Source organism: Sapajus apella, unplaced genomic scaffold, assembly GCF_009761245.1.
Source record: "Sapajus apella isolate SASKATOON/1434 unplaced genomic scaffold, GSC_monkey_1.0 scaffold4, whole genome shotgun sequence".
Taxonomy (NCBI): Eukaryota; Metazoa; Chordata; class Mammalia; order Primates; family Cebidae; genus Sapajus; species Sapajus apella.
This window is the reverse complement of record NW_022436944.1, coordinates 38,836,760-38,853,450: the sequence shown is the minus strand read 5'-3', so window position 1 is coordinate 38,853,450 and position 16,691 is coordinate 38,836,760.

Sequence of the window (16,691 nt, the reverse complement as noted above, 5' to 3'; positions counted from 1 at the left end):
CCACCAATGAGTGGATAAAAAACTGTTATATATGATATATATATAACATATGAGATATATATATATCATATCATATATAACAGTTTTTTATCCACTCATTGGTTAATGGGCACTACGGTTGGTTCCATATCTTTGTTCCATATCAATTACGAATTGTGCATGTGTCTTTTTCATATAATGACTTCTTTTCTTTTGGGTAGATACCCAGAAGTGTGACTGCTGGGCCAAATGGCAGTTCTACTTTTAGTTCTTTAAGGGCTCCCTGTACTGTCTTCCACAGCGGTTGTACTAGTTTACATTCCCACCAGCAGTGTACAAGTGTTCCCTTTTCACCACATTTATGCCGTCTTTTTTTTTTTTTTTTTTGACTTTTAAATGATGGTCATTATTGTAGGAGTAAGGTGGTATCTCATTGTAGTTTTAATTTGCATTTCCCTGATAATTAGTGATATTGAGCATTTTTTCATGGTACTAGTACATAAACAGACACATAGGCCAATAGAACAGAATAGAAACCCCAGAAATAAAGCTGCACACCTACAACCATTGGATCTTTGACAGGGCCAACAAAAGCAATAGAGAAAGAATTCCCTAAATAAATGGTGCTGAGATAACTGGCTAGCCATATGCAGAAGATTGAAGCTGAACCCCTACCTTTTACCATATACAAAACTGACTCAAAATGGATCAGAGATGTAAATGTAAAATCTCAAACTATAAAAATTCTAGAAGGCAACCTAGGAAATACTCATCTCAACATTTGTCTTGGCAAAGAATTTTTGGCTAAGCCCCCAAAAGCAATTGCAACAAAAACAAAAATAGACAAGTGGGATCTAATTAAAGATCTTCTGCACAGCAAAAGAAATTATCAACAAGTAAACAGACAACCTACAAAAAGGGAGAAGATATCACAAACTATGTGTTCAACAATGGTCTAATATCCAGAATCCATTGAAAACTTAAAGGAAACAGCAAGCAAATAATAAATAACCCTGTTAAAAAATGGGCACAGGACATGAACAGACAGTTCTAAAAAGAAGACATACAAGCTGCCAGTGAACATGCAAAAATGCTCAGCATCACTAATCATCACAGAAATGTAAATCAAAACCATAATGAGATACTATCTCATCTTGTCAGAATGGCCATTATTAAAGAGTCAAAAAAACACAGATGCTGGCAAGACCACAGAGAAAAGAAGACATTTACTTATGCAGTGTTAGTGGATACATAAATTAGTCCAGCCACTGCGGAAAGCAGCCTGGAGATTTCTCAAAGAACTCAAAACAGACCTACCATTCAACTTAGCAATCCCATTGCTAGGTATATACCCAAGGAAAAATAGATCATTCTACCAAAAAGATGCATGCATTCATACGTTCTTCATACATTGTCCACAATAGCAAGGAATCAACCCAGTGCCCACCAATGGTAGCTTGGATAAAGAATATGTAGTACATATACACCATGAAATACTACATGGCCATAAAAAATAATGAAATTAAATCCTTTGCAGCAACATGGGTGCAACTGGAGACCATAATCCTAAGTGAATTAATGCAGGAATAGAAAACTAAATACCGCATTTTCTTACTTATAAGTGGGAGTTAAACATTGAGCACACATGGATATAAACATGGGAACAATAGGAACTGTGGACTATTAAATGGGAAAGGAGAGTGGCATGGGTTGTAAAACAATCTATTGGGTGCTATGCTCACAACCTGGGTGACAGGATTTGTACCCCAAACTTCAGAATCATGCAATATTCTCATGTAACAAACCTGCACATGTACCCCCTGTATCTAAAATAAAAGTTGGTATTTTAAAAAATACAAAAACAAACTAAGAAATCTAGAAAAACAAATATATAAATAAAACGTAAACTAAAAGAAAAAGGCTTTATTTTAAAAATCATCTAAATACAAAAGCAGAGAGTAATACAGAAAGCACATGACACAAAATCTATAAGGGATATAGAAAACAATTAGCAAAATCAAATAAATAAATCCTTTTATCTGTAATTACATTAAGTGAAAGTGGATTAAACTCTCTAAAGACAGGGATTGGAGGAATAGATTTTAAAATATATGCTCCAACTATTGCTGTCCAACTATATGCTGTCTACAAAAGATTCACTTTAGATCTAAACACAAACAGATTAAAAATGAAAGGATGGAAACAGATGTTTTATGCAAATAATAGACAAAAGAGACCATGGGCAACTATACCACTTTTAGACAAAACAGGCTTTATATAATACAAGATTTCAAGACACAAAGAAAAGCATTATATATTAATGTTTGCTAGTACAACTACACAGAAAATAAGTAAGAAAACAGAAGATGAACACCACAACAAACTAACTAGATGTAATAGACACATACAGAAATCTCTATAGAACAACAATAGAATGTACATTTTGCTCAGGTGCAAGTGGGACATTTTCTAGGATGGGCTATATTTTAGGCCCTAAATGAAGTCCAAATAGATTTATAAAGATAGATATTATACAAGGATCTTCTTTGACCACAACAGAGTAAAGTTAGAAATGAAACACAAAAGGAAAATTGGAAAGTTGACCCATTTGTGGAAATTAGAGAGATGAATAATGGTTACCAGAGGCTGAGAAGGGTAGGAGAGTGGGGGGATAGAGAGAGGTTAGTTAATGTGTACAAAATTATGGTTACAGCAGAGAAATAAGTTCTAGTGTTCTATAGCATAGTAAGGTGATGATAGCTAACAACAATTTATTGTATATTTCAAAATAGCTAAAAAAAAAAAGAATTTGAATATTCCCAACACAAAGAAATAATGTTTGATCTGATAGACATCCCAACTGCCCTGATTTGATTGCTACACATATATTGAAATTGTATACATATATTGAAATATTATATGTATCCCATAAATAGATACAATTATTAGGTATGAATTTAAAAATTAAAATAAGCTTAACAAAACAAAAATAATAAGTATTGGCAAGAATGTGAAGAAATTGGAGTGACCTCCTATGCATTATCAGTGGGAATGTAAAATGATATAACCACTGTAAAACACAATTTGGCAATTACCCAAAAAATTATAAATAAAATTCCTTTAAAAATTAAAAATAGAAATAAAAAAGAGCAATTCCGCTTCTGAGTATATACTCAAAAGAACTGGAATCAGAGTCTGGAAGATATATTCATACAGACACATTCATAGTAGCATTATTCATGATTAGCTGAAATGTAAGCAACCCCAGTGTCCACAGAGGAATGAAGGGGTAAGTAAAATGTGGTATACATATATCATATAAGTCAGGGTTCTCCAGAGAAACAAAACCAAGAGAATATATATAAAGGACAAGATTTATTATGGATAGTTGACTCACACATTTATAGAGGCTGAGATGTCACACAACCCTCTTTCTGCAAGCCAGAGAGCAGGCAAGCTAATATAATTCCAGACTGAGTCTGAAGGTCTGAAAACCAAAAGAGTGAATGGTGTCAATTCCAGTAAAAGGACAGAAAAAAACTGATGTCCCAGCTCAACAGGTAGGTAGGAGGCAAAAAGGGGTAAATTTCTTCTTCCTCTGCTTTCTGCTCCACTCAGGTCCTCAGTGGATTGAGTAATACCCAATTGGGGAGGGCGCTCTACTTTACTAAATCTACCCATTCAAATGCTAATCTCATCTGAAAACACCCTCACAGATACACTCAGATATAATATTTAATTTGGGCACCCTTTGGCCCAGTTAAGTTCATACATAGAATTAACCATTACACATACAATGGAATATTATTTTAGCCTTTAAAATGAAGGAAATTCTGACAAATGCCACAACATGAATGAACCTTGTGGACATTATATGAAGTGAAATAAGCCAGTCACACACACAAAAATGCTATATGGTTCCACTTCTATAAAGTACTGAGAGTACTTAAAATCATAGACAGAAAGTAGAGTGGCTATTGTCAGGGGCCAGGGGGAGGGGAAATGGGGAGTTATTTTCACATGGGTGTAGAATTTCAATTTTGCAAGACACAAAGAGTTCTGGAGACAGATGTGGTGACGGTTGCACAACAACATAAATGCACTTAATACTATTGAACTGTATACTTAAAAGTAGCTAAGATAATACATTTTATGTTATGTGTATTTTACCATTAAAAAACTGGGAAAATCAGATTAAATACACCCTTAAAAAGAAAACAATCACTCTCCAACTAAAGAAAATAATCACTCTCCAATGAATAAGCCCAGACAAAACTACCAGTGGAACCACTAAGCCACCCCACAGAATGAGAAATAATTTAAAAATATATACTTTTCAAGATACTAAGTTGGGGACGGTGGATGGTTACGTAGCAAGAGATAACTGAAACAACTGCTTATTTCTGGAGAGGGGAACTGGGTGAATGGAGGACAAAATTAGGACATAGTTTTACTTCTCACTTCATGATTTATTTGTAGCTTTTGACTTTTAAACCATTTTTTAATATTACCTTTTTAAAAAAGCTAGTTTTATTTTAAATAAAAAAAGTTATTTTGCAAAGCAACAAAAAGAATATATAAATGTTCCCCTAGGAAATTATTTTAATTATCTATTCCTAGTACTGGTGACAATGTAGAGACAGAAAGAAATTTTTCAGAAATATTTATTTTATTACATGAAATTTGAATAAATTTTTTAAAGTTGTGTGTGTCCTTTGATCTAGCAATTCCTTGTCAATAAATTAATCTTAAAGAAATTATCTAAGCTCTGACTAAGAATATTTACTCAAGTGTACTTGTAACTGCTTTACAGTAACTAAAAATACAATTTTTAGAAATCTAAATGTTAAACAATAATAGGTTAATTACTTGATTGTTACTTCCATATAGTGAAATACTATGCAGCCACTCTAAATCATATTGTGAAACCTCACTTATTCACTTAAACTAATTATGGTAGATCGTTAAGTTTTAAAACATAATGATATATATCACATTATATCACAACTCAGAGAGCCATAAACCACTGGATATATATGTTGCCTGAAAACATTTTTCTAGAAAATGGAAAAAAGAAAGTTACCAGAAAAAAGTTTCCTTTAGACATTCAAATATTTCTACATTTAGAATGAATTATTTTATAATAAGAATATACATTTTATATATAGTAAACAGATATTTAGTCCTGCATGTAAACTATGCCAAAACAATGAAAGTGATTTGACTGAATTTAATAAAGTGGGGAAATAATTTATATAAATAATAAAAATTAAATGTTTAATTTTTAATCAAACTATTATGCATCCTGAAAATGTCTTCAACACACACATTCATGACTATGGTATATAGTTATGTACACATATCTATATCCATACATTTATATAATATACAAAGCATATGTCAAAATATTCATTTATTAAATAACATTTAAAATAATTTTACTCCTAAAGCCATTGCTATTTCATGCTTCTTAGATTTAAGTTATGAGTTAGACCTATGAGTAAACAACAAGGAGAGGAATTGTTGGCAAAAAAAGTCCATAGGCTTTTCTAACATCACTGCTCACCTACACAATAGTCATTCTTTCTTTTGTCCTCCATAACAGAATCCCATTTCTATTCAGGTACTGGACATTTTGTGCTTCAGAAGTCTGTCCAATCAGATGAATAATTCTAGGCCCAAAAGATGAATCCTGATCCGTTTAAAACTATAAGAACACATAGACACAGGGAGGGGAACATCACACACTGGGGCCTGTTGGAGAGTTGGGAGATAGGGAAAGGATAGCATTAGGAGAAATACCTAATGTAGATGACAGGGTGATGGGTGCAGCAAAACCACCATGGCACGTGTATAACTATGTGACAAACCTGCATGTTCTGCACATGTACCCCAGAATTTAAAGTATAATTTTTAAAAAGGCAATCATGGTAATTTTACTCCTGTTGTCAATTATTAGTCAAAGAACTAAAGCAGATTTATAAGAAAAAAACAAACCGATTCAAAAGTGGGTGAAGGAGATAAACAGACACTTTTCAAAAGATGACATTTATGTGGCCAACAAACATATGAAAAAAATGCTTATTATCATTGGTCATTAGAGAAATGCAAATCAAAACCACACTGAGATACCATCTCACACCAGTTAGAATGGTGATCATTAAAAAATCTGGAGACAACAGATGCTGGAGAGGATGTGGAGAAAAAGGAACACTTTTACACTGTTGGTGGAAGTGTAAATTATTTCAACCATTATGGAAGACAGTGTGGTGATTCCTCAAGGATCTAGAAATAGAAATTCCATTTGACCCAGCAATCCCATTACTCTGTATATATCCAAAGGATTATAAATTGTTCTATTATAAAGACACACGCACACATATGACTGTTGCGGCGCTGTTTACAATAGCAAAGACCTGGACCAGCCCAAATGCCCATCAATGATAGACTGGATAAAGAAAATGTGGCACATATACACCATGGAATAATATGCAGCCATAAAAAACTACAAGTTCGTGTCCTTTGTAGAGACATGGATAAATCTAGAAACCATCATTCTCAGCAAACTGACACAAGAACAGAAAACCACACACCACGTTTTCACTCACAGGCAGGTGACGAACAATGAGAACACTTGGGCACAGGGAAGGGAACAACACTCACTGGGGTAGGTGACGGGGTGAAGGGGAGGGGAGGAGAGGGACAGTGGGGGGCAGGGAGGATGGGTAGGGATAACACCAGGAAAAATGCCTGATGTAGGTGACGGGGGATGGAGACAGCAAACCACCATGGTATGTATGTACTTATGCAACAATCCTGCAGGATGCAGGATGTGCATATGTGCCCCAGAGCCCAAACTACAATAAATAATAATAATGAGGTACCATTATGTATATATATATATATATATATGTAACAAGAATAAACACTTGACAAAAATTCTTGCCAGAGACATATGATAAGAGAGCTTTAGGGGAAGACTTTCTTGTTCTCAAAGATGGACCCAAAGAAAGATCATTTTCCTTTTCTATCTTCTAGCCTTTCAATGTTGTTGCCTATTGTGACGGCCACCAAATTGTGACCATGAAGTGTAGCTGATATATTGAAGGTGGAGGAATGGAAAGATGGAAGGAAGCTATGTTCCTAATCATATTATTGAATTCTTGAATTATTAAGCCCTGGAACTCTCCTACCTTTGAACTTCCTATCAATCAAGAGAATATTTTTCCTTATTGTTGAAGTCACAGTGGGTTGGATCTTCTGTTAAATGCAGGTGAGAGCACTCTTACTGATACAATCTCTCATAGCATCTATATCTCACTTAACAACTTTAATTTTTCCTAAAGTCTTGCTGCTGGGTTTGATTGAAGTAAAACAATACTCTTATTAATTTTAATGAGAAAAATTATGATGCATTCCATCTTAACCCAAGGCATCCAAATAATTTCACAGATTGAAAAATATAGAAATCGAACAATAAGAACAAGTTCATATAAGTAACAATATGATAGTAAATTAACGTAGTTTATACACAACATAAAGATAATGCAGTTTTATTGTATGCATCAAGGGTGATAACCAGCAGAGGCTATTGGAAAGAGATGGAAAGTTGTTACAGGTAGAGTCTCCTGAAACAGAGATTGGCATGCCAAAAATTTGTTAAGGAGTAGCCTCAAGATCAGTATATTGTGAAAGGGAAGGAAAGGAAGCAAGATTGGGCAGAGTGGTCTCAACAATGTCCCAGCCAACTCCATTCATAGCTCTGACATTGGGATGGTCTTTTCAAATTGTTTGAATTGAAATGAAGAGGCCAAAACTTTACAGGCTTGCTTTGGCCAGCTGTGGGATTCGGGCTGCCCCTGGAAATGCCAAGGTTATTTCTCTTAAACTTAGGGCAATTCCCAGAGAGGACTGCACTCTGAAAGCTGTCAGCGGATTGTGCTTCTAAATACTGAATAATAATTCTTCAGTACTAAAAGGAAACCTACTCTGTGTATCACCACATCAACTCTACTTTGGAGCCTTTTTTGGAAGGTGGTGGAAAGGCAGGTGATTGATTTTAATGTGCACATTCAATATCAGAATCATACAGCCTTGTCTTGATGATGATTTTTTTCTTTGAAGCTTTGACCAAAAAGGGTAAAGTTGACTTTTGAAATATGCAAAAATAGCATCATAGAAAATACCACATCTTCCTCCCTTTTACTTGGCTTACATACACAAAGTAAAACTTGGGAACTCATCAAGCATGACATGAAATTCAAATTTGTTTCACATGATAGTCTTTGATTAGAAGTTATTTTGATTAGTAAATTAGAACTATGTCCTTACCTGACACAATAGGGTGAAAAAAATGATTTCTTATGGTATATTTATCTAGTGGATTTGGGGAATTAAATGTCATTATACAAAAAAAGTTTGATAAATAGCATAAGTTTTCAAGTTTTGTTATAGTTAAAATTCATTAAATGAACAATTGTTACATGCAGTAAACTTATATATAGTATATCCTAACCACATATCCATAAAATATACCTTCCAACTGTCAGATAATTGAATTTTCTTTACTTTTCTATAGCTCTCCATAAATCATTACTTGCTTTCATAATGATGGTATGAAAGGTACAGAGGAAAGCACTGCCTTGAAAATGGTCACTTTGGTTGACCATTTATAGAGTTGCCATTCTGAGGGATTTATAAGCAGCATAGATACATTCAAATATAACACCATTAGGGTCAGCCTGTGACAAAACCCATATCTTTATATTAGCTTGATACTAAACATTGTAAATATCCCAAATTATCCAAAAAGAGGGCCATACAAAGCCAACAAAAGGATTTTTGTTTTTTTTTTTTAAAAAAGAGTCACTCATCTCGCTACAAACATCTCTCTTCTGGTATCACAGACATAAGCTCTGGGTGAACCACTATGCCCAAAATGCTTCCCAGAAGCAGACTCTGCCAGTGACCTCCCCACTTCTTGACATAGATCAAATGGTAACTACCCTGTGGAAAAGGGCTGGCTGAGACAGCAACATGAAGACCAGAGTCTAGACACCAAGATTATAAAGAATGTTGGAAAGAGAGAATTTACATAACAGCCCTGTAACCCAAAAGATCCTGTCTCTCTTTCTAAGACTTAGTCAAGCTCGTTATGGAAACAACCTCCAGCAGCTAATTGGTATTGCAGTGCTTCTGAGCTGTGACCTAAAAAGGGGGGGAGATGTAAAAGCCAAATAAAGTGACATAAAGATATTCCCATCCTGGTCCTACAGTTGTCTTGTGAGCTATTTCTATACTATGTGTACATAAACAGCTCTTCTTGGGTGGTGGTTTAATGTCTCTATACCTTCCATTGCAATTACACTGAATGGAGCCGCAACAAATCTTCGTAATGCCAATCTCATCTTTCCACCTCATTGACAGCTCAGGAAATGCATCTGAAATTCATAGTAGCCTCATAGCCTATGGCAAGAGAAATCCATGCTGCTAAAATTTTATTTTAGAATTCAAGCTGGTTTTCCTCAGTTTAGGATGCTCCATTTTTTAATCTTTTGCTGCCTACCACACTGTATCAAAATAACCAGCCAATATTGTTCAACTGTTAGGGGCCTCAGCTGCCTTTGAATTTTATCAGTACAAATAAATACTGGAACATGTTAAAAATAATCCCAATAGATTAGCATTAACACTAATAGTATTAAGAGCAGACAGGAAAATGTGTATAAACTTTGACTTCCCTGCTCTCCCCCTTCCTTTGCTGACTTAAAAAAAAAGGTTGAATAGATATTCAGACTGATTTCATGTTTAGTCTGATAGGGATGCTAGGCTGGGTCCCAAATCTGTGCAATGTTCAAAGAGAGAGAGATTTTAAAATCCCAGAAAAAGAGATATTTCCAAATTAATGGCATTGCCCGAATGCCTTGGCTCCCTGCACCCCACCAGGAAGGTTTATTATTTTCTGGTAAAATGTTGCTCGGATGGGGAGTGGTAGTCAGCGATGCGTCAGAGCTGCTCTTTGAACACATTAAAAAGCTGAATGCACAACAAAGAACAGATGTTCCAGCATGCCTTATTTATGCACCCATCAGCAATCTTCCAGTGACCACAAAACACAGCCTTTTTTTCCCTCCTCCTCTCCATAACATTATTTTCTGATAAACTCACTCTCTTTATTAATTTATTTATTTTTGGCCCCAACTGAACTCCTGGGTAATTGTCTATATGTATGTGCACAAGTGTGTGTGAGTGTGTGCATATGTATGTGTGTGTTGTTTGAAAATCTGCCTACATCAAAGCTGAATTCTATTGAACTGTGGAACAGGTGTGGATTCTGCAATTAGATCACATTTCAGAGAGAGAGACACTGAGGGTAATAATGGCGGTGAATTCTTCACAGTCGAATGCAGCACCATAGCGACCAGCAACAATGAAGAAGAGGTATTAGTATTAGAGGTGATTATTTTTAGTTTATGGGGTCATCTGATTGAATACAGCCATAAGGCGCTGTGCACATGTATTTGGGGCTCACCAGCTGTAAGACAAACTTGTTTTACTGGCACTTATCTGAAATGCCCTACTCGTCCATCTTCTGCTCACAATTGGAATGGGAGTAGTGATTAGGAAGTGAGATATAATGCAGATTAAATATTATGATGGACCAAGATACTGCTGGATTATTAAAATCCATTTGCCTTCACTGGTTTTAAAGGCATAGCACTTTTATTTAAACCTCCGGCTCTAGGTCTCTGAGCTTTAAAATGTGGGAGGTGGAGGAGTGCTAGGGAGGGTTAGGTAGAGAAAAATAATTTAGAATCTAAAGAGAAGCAAGAATATTTCCTCATCCTACACAAGAAAGCTGTATTTTTCAGTGAGTGAATCTAATCTGTGACCTCAATTTAAGCTTCAGAAAGACATGATATATTAATACAGAAAATACTTACCCCCACAAATTGATTTAATAAACTGAAAGTAAATAATGCAACCAATTCTCACAAAAATATTTGGTCAATTTTGGGAATTCTGGTTCTGAGTGACATTTTCTTAATATATATTTTCATGAAATGGGAAATATTTGGGACCAAACTCAGTAGTGTAAAATCAGCCCTTGGGAGAGTTCCAGCTGTTCCCTGGGGCATCTCAGAATGGTGCTATGGGCTGGCTGGCAGCAGCTGCTATCCCTGAAAGAATAAAGGAAGCCAGACAACAGAGGGAGGGGTTTAAACAAAATGAAATTGTGGGCATTCTGTGGACACATCAGAAATCTGGGCTCTAAAGAACCAGATGTGGGTAGTTTGGTAGGGTACAGATTACGTCACCCCATAGGCACAGGCCTGAGAGCTAAGAATGAGAACTTCTGCTCTTTGTCCAGTAGTCTTTGAACCTAGGATGGCTCAGGATCTGGGGTCTGCGTCATGGGATATGGGGCCACAGCCAACATATTGCCAAGACCAGTATTCTTTTTTTGGTGCCAAAATAAGCTCTTTGGTGAAAAATCTGAGGGATGGGAAATCATTCTATTGTCCACAATGCTAGTTCACACTGAGAAATCTGTTAAAACGACAGGAATTTTCTGTTATGGATAGGTGGCCTAACCAAGATTCCTGGCAGAAAAAAACACATTTTCTGGCTAAGAAGCAGTAAAGCAGGAGTGGTGGCAGATGAATACCAATCAAAACATAAAGTTTTTCTGTTACTGACCAATCCTTTAGTTCTCCAGCTACCAAATTCTATTCAACATTTTTTATTTCTCTCTCAATCAGGCAAAATGAAGTTCTCAGATTATAAATTACCTGAATCTGGCCATATGGCTTTGAACTTGGGTACATCGATTTCCCTCTCTGGACCAGGTTTCGGTGAAATGAGGGGTGGAATTCAAATTGTAGTTTACAAACATTAGCACTAGAACCCTTTTACAAACAAAGTGTTAGCTAAGAATTGGAAGTGCTATATTCAAAAGTGGGCATGGGGCCTGAAGAAGCACACACTCAGTTCCCATGCTTCTCCTTTTTTGCAAATGAGTTGTCTCTACTGAAGTCCAAGGTTGCTCAGAACCAGGTACAAAATGTCTGAATTAGATTGTATTGAACATCTCTTCCAAGAAAAACTATGGCTGAATATCTGGGTCTTCTCCATAATATCCCTACATAGGGTTTGTGGCACGGAGATGCTATGCCAGCAATCTCACCTGCCACATCCAAGATGGTAGCTGCATCCTCTATGAGTACAAGTTAAAAGTCTCAGCTGCAAGGATTGTCTCCATGAGATCAGGCACCCAATTTGTTCACTCTTTTTTCACTATATAATATGAAGTCTCTGTCTGTTCCAGTTGCCCAGAAGTCACAGGTTTTTGCTTCAGTTTTCTTTATCTCCTCTAATTGGGGATGGAACAGAAATTTTCAGTGAGAGAGGCCCCTTTCGTTTGTCTTGGCTGTCACTTGCCATCACTCACTTTAATAGTCATTATCAAGAGTGTAAAGATTAAGTGGGGTTTTATACAATATTAGTTTTCTATTTTTTCTCATTCAAGCTCCAGGTAACTCTGGTTCCACATTGTGTCTTGTCCAATCATCACATCGAGTGTTTACCTTTAAATATTTGCATATATTTTCTTACATTTTTCATTGTTCTGCAAATTGCCTTTTACAAAAATACGTCATTAAACATAGCCTAATCTTTCCCATGCTGGCTCAGTAACAGTGTGTTTCTTAGCCGAAGCAACAGGAAAGAAATGGCAATATTACTTATTGTTATTGACATGATGATGACTCCTTTGCAGATGTTACAATGTCAATGTTTTGTGGCAAATTTGCATTGCAGCTTTAACATGCATTAACACACCTTGCCATTTAGTCATCTGAGTGAACACTGACAAGAGGCATGGGTACCCCGTGTTGGCATAACATAGGAGCCTGCAAGCTGTGGAAATGAAGTCAGACCATAGAATTCTGGCTGAAAGCTTGACATTGTGGAACCAAGTGATCCAAACAAAATGTAAATCATAGCCTGTGAAACAGAAGAATTCAGTAGCTCCCTGATAATTGGTATGGCAATAAATTAGGACTGGATTTAGCTTAAAATTACATATTTTTTTGCCTGGTTAAAAAAAGTCAAATTTATGAAAAAGTTAGTGGTTTGTTTGAAAAGCAAAGAAACATCTTCTTAATTTTTTCATCGAAATTTTACAAAGCCTACCCACCTTTTAAAAAAAATTCAAAGATATAATGATAAAGTAACGGAAATTTTGCTTCCAATGCCAAATTAATGCATAACAAAGTTAATGGCTAGTTATGAACACCTATCTTTCAAATGAGTCCAAATTGGAATTTCGGAATGTTGCTTTTGCTACTACACTTTATTTCCTTTAAGCCTGTGAGAGACAGCCTCAGCTTTAACATGTTCTGCATTTGGCCAAATACAATACTTCCAGCCTAAATACAAGGTATCAATAACATAAAATTAGGCTTTGACCCCAAATTATTTAATTAGAGTGAGCCATTTCATTCATACACACAGTGAAAAAATCAACAAAATAGGTGACTAGGGCATTTGGTCAAAGGGTATGTAAATAAATGCAAATTTTTTCTCTAGCGTTTAGTGTGTTTAATAAATTATGTTGGTGACCCTCATGGCAGAAAGCTGACCACATAGGTCATGCTTACTCTACAGCCCTTATTTCCAATCACTGACAATATAGTTAGTAAGAAGCTCTTTTTCTCTTAAAATATATGTAGAGGAAAAAATGAGAATTTTCTATATTAATACCACAATAATGGCATTGTGAAAATAAAATGGTGATGACATATCCACTGTGGGAATAATATGCCCTCAGGCTAACAAAAGCTGCTTACCTGTTTAACTTATTAGAGTATTTTATAAACATATTTGAAATGAACAGCTCAGTTCATCCTGAAATAAAACAATGCTACATTTTATTTTATGCATATGAAAAGAGAAGATGCTAATTGCTCACCTACAATCCACCTAAAAAGCTGATGGAAATACATCTACAATAAAATCAGAACAATATCATTTCCAGTACCTGCATGATACTCATTCTGGTGAATCATCCCAAAAGACTTTTTAAAAGAAAATAGAGTTCTGATTCTATGTTTGCCATTAACCTGCTATGGAGTTGGGCAACCACTTGGTTTCTCAGTTCCCTTCCATCAAAAAGAGTCATGACCAATTATTTGAGTGGAGTGTAAAGTGGATAGGTGTGAGTTAAAGAACTTTGGAATTGCAGAGATAAAAGGTTTTCTCTCATGGAATGCCATTATTATTAATATTATTGCCATCATCATTATTTATGCTCCCAGCACACGTATTGTGAAAATGTGTTATTCGCGTAACTGCTATGCCCTCACCATGTCATTTGCAAAATCACCATGTTCTTCTCACAGAAATGTCACTGAAATGTCATTTTTACAATAGCTGCATTATGAATCTGCTATAACTTGAATTGCTTTACAATGAAAATGCAATTTCTTAGCAATTAAAATTATTCCACCCACCCCAGTCAAATAATAGAAAATCGCCTCCCTGTCCAATGTTGCTTATAGTGCACTGCAGAATACTGCAAATTGAACAGAACATGGCTTCCCACATGCCAGGGAAGTTCTACATCTTAGCCATACCAGTGGTTGCATTACACCATCTGCGATTATCTGCTAAACCTAATCTAAAATAGTGCAGCATATTACTAAAACTCTTACAAGATTGCAACATTGCACTCACTTAGAGTCTTTGAGTTTTCCCAGGACCCTAACCACAACTAAGATCTAACAATGCTAGATCAAGGTATGTAAGAAACTAATGTCAGTTTTCATTATAGGAAGAAATTCCTTTTATAAATGCAAGTCATTATCATTAGGTCTACTTATATCCCCTTCTGGTATTAATTGAAAATTTTATTCTTCATAACTGCCTCTCAAAAAATGTTGACTTGACATTGCATTAGTATCATCACTAATAAGAATATAGCAATGTACAAAGCATAATACAAGTTATCAGCATGCTGCTCATGAAGTGAAATTATTAATGGATATAGGGTCATGTTTGAAGAGATTTTTAAAGGCTCACTTTAAAGGCTCATTCACTTGTTTTCAAATGAAATCTTACATGGAAACCCAAGATGTAAAAGGCTAAAATGTAGGGCAACAGAGATTGTTCAAGATAAGAGTCTGGACCCCAGACCTCTAGAAATGGGAGAAAATATGTGCTTATAAATATACCTACAAAGATGAAAAATAAAAAGCAAAAGCTGCCATGGGATAAATATAAGTGTTAATAGCCAAGAAAATGTATGTGGGACAACATGGCATTTGGCTTCTCTCCCTGATCCTCACTTGAGAGGTAAGTTGTTGTGGAAAGACTTCCTCTAGAAGTGCAGATAGTGTGGGTGCTTGAACTAGAGTCAGGACAATGCTTCTAATAGCTGACAAATTAGGAAAAATGGGGCAGCCTCCATGCATGAAACATGTTACAGATGTACCCCATCTTGAAGGACATTCAATCCACACCCAAACACCACAGAAACTATGCTTATATATCGAAACCAGATCCTCATTGAAGCAAACAGGTATTTTCAAACAGAAAAATGAGGAGATAATCAAAAATTCACAAACATTTAAGAAAATCCAACAACATAGTAAAAATAAACAGGATTATGCCTGTAACCTCAGCACTTTGGGAGGTTGAGGCAGGTGGATCACTTGAGCTCAGGATTTAGAGACCCACCTGGGCAACATGATGAAACCCCATCTCTACTAAAAATACAAAAATTAGCTGGGCCCGGTGTCACATGCATGTAGTCCCAGTTACTCAGGAGGCTAAGGCATGAGAATCGCTTGAACCTGGGAGGCGGAGGTTGCATTGAATTGAGATCACACCACTGTACTCCAACCTGGGTGACAAAGCAAGATTCTGTCAGAAACAAACAAACAAACAAACAAAAACCCAACAACAAAGGAGAGAGAAATAGAACTAACTCTTGAAGAAATAAAGCTAACAAAATAAGCAAAAAAGTTGGGGGGGGTCACTTTAAATAAAGATATTGGATATCCTTAGAGAAGTTGCAAGTGATGTTACAAATATGAAAAGTGAATAGGAGAACTGTATTTTTCAGTTCTCATGCTGCTAATAAAGACATACCAGAGACTGGGTATATAGGAAAGAGGTTTAATGGACTCACAGTTCCGCAGATCTCTAGGGCAGGGGAAAAATGCGTCCAGTCACTTTGCTAAAGCATAGTAAGAGTCATCTTTATTCCAGTTACCAATAAGTTCCTCATCTCCATCTAACACCACCTCAGCCTGGACTTTTATGTCCATAACACTATCAGCATTTTGGTCAAAGCCATTCAACAAGTCTCTAGGAAGTTCCAAACTTTCCCACATCTTCCTGTCTTCTTCTGAGCCCTCCAAACTGTTCCAATCCCTGCCTGTTACTAGTTCCAAAGTTGCTTCCACATTTTCAGGTATCTTTACGGCAGCACCCCACTCCCAGTACCAAAATCTGTATTAGTCAGGGTTCTGTAGAAAAGCAGAACTAATAGGATAGATGCATATATAAAAGAAAGTTTACTAAGGAGTATTGAGTCACACAATCCCAAGATGAAGTCCCATAGTAGGCCATCTGCAAGCTGAGGAGAAAGGAAGCCAGTCCGAGACCCAACATGTCAAAAGTAGGGAAACTGCTAGTGCAGTCTTCAG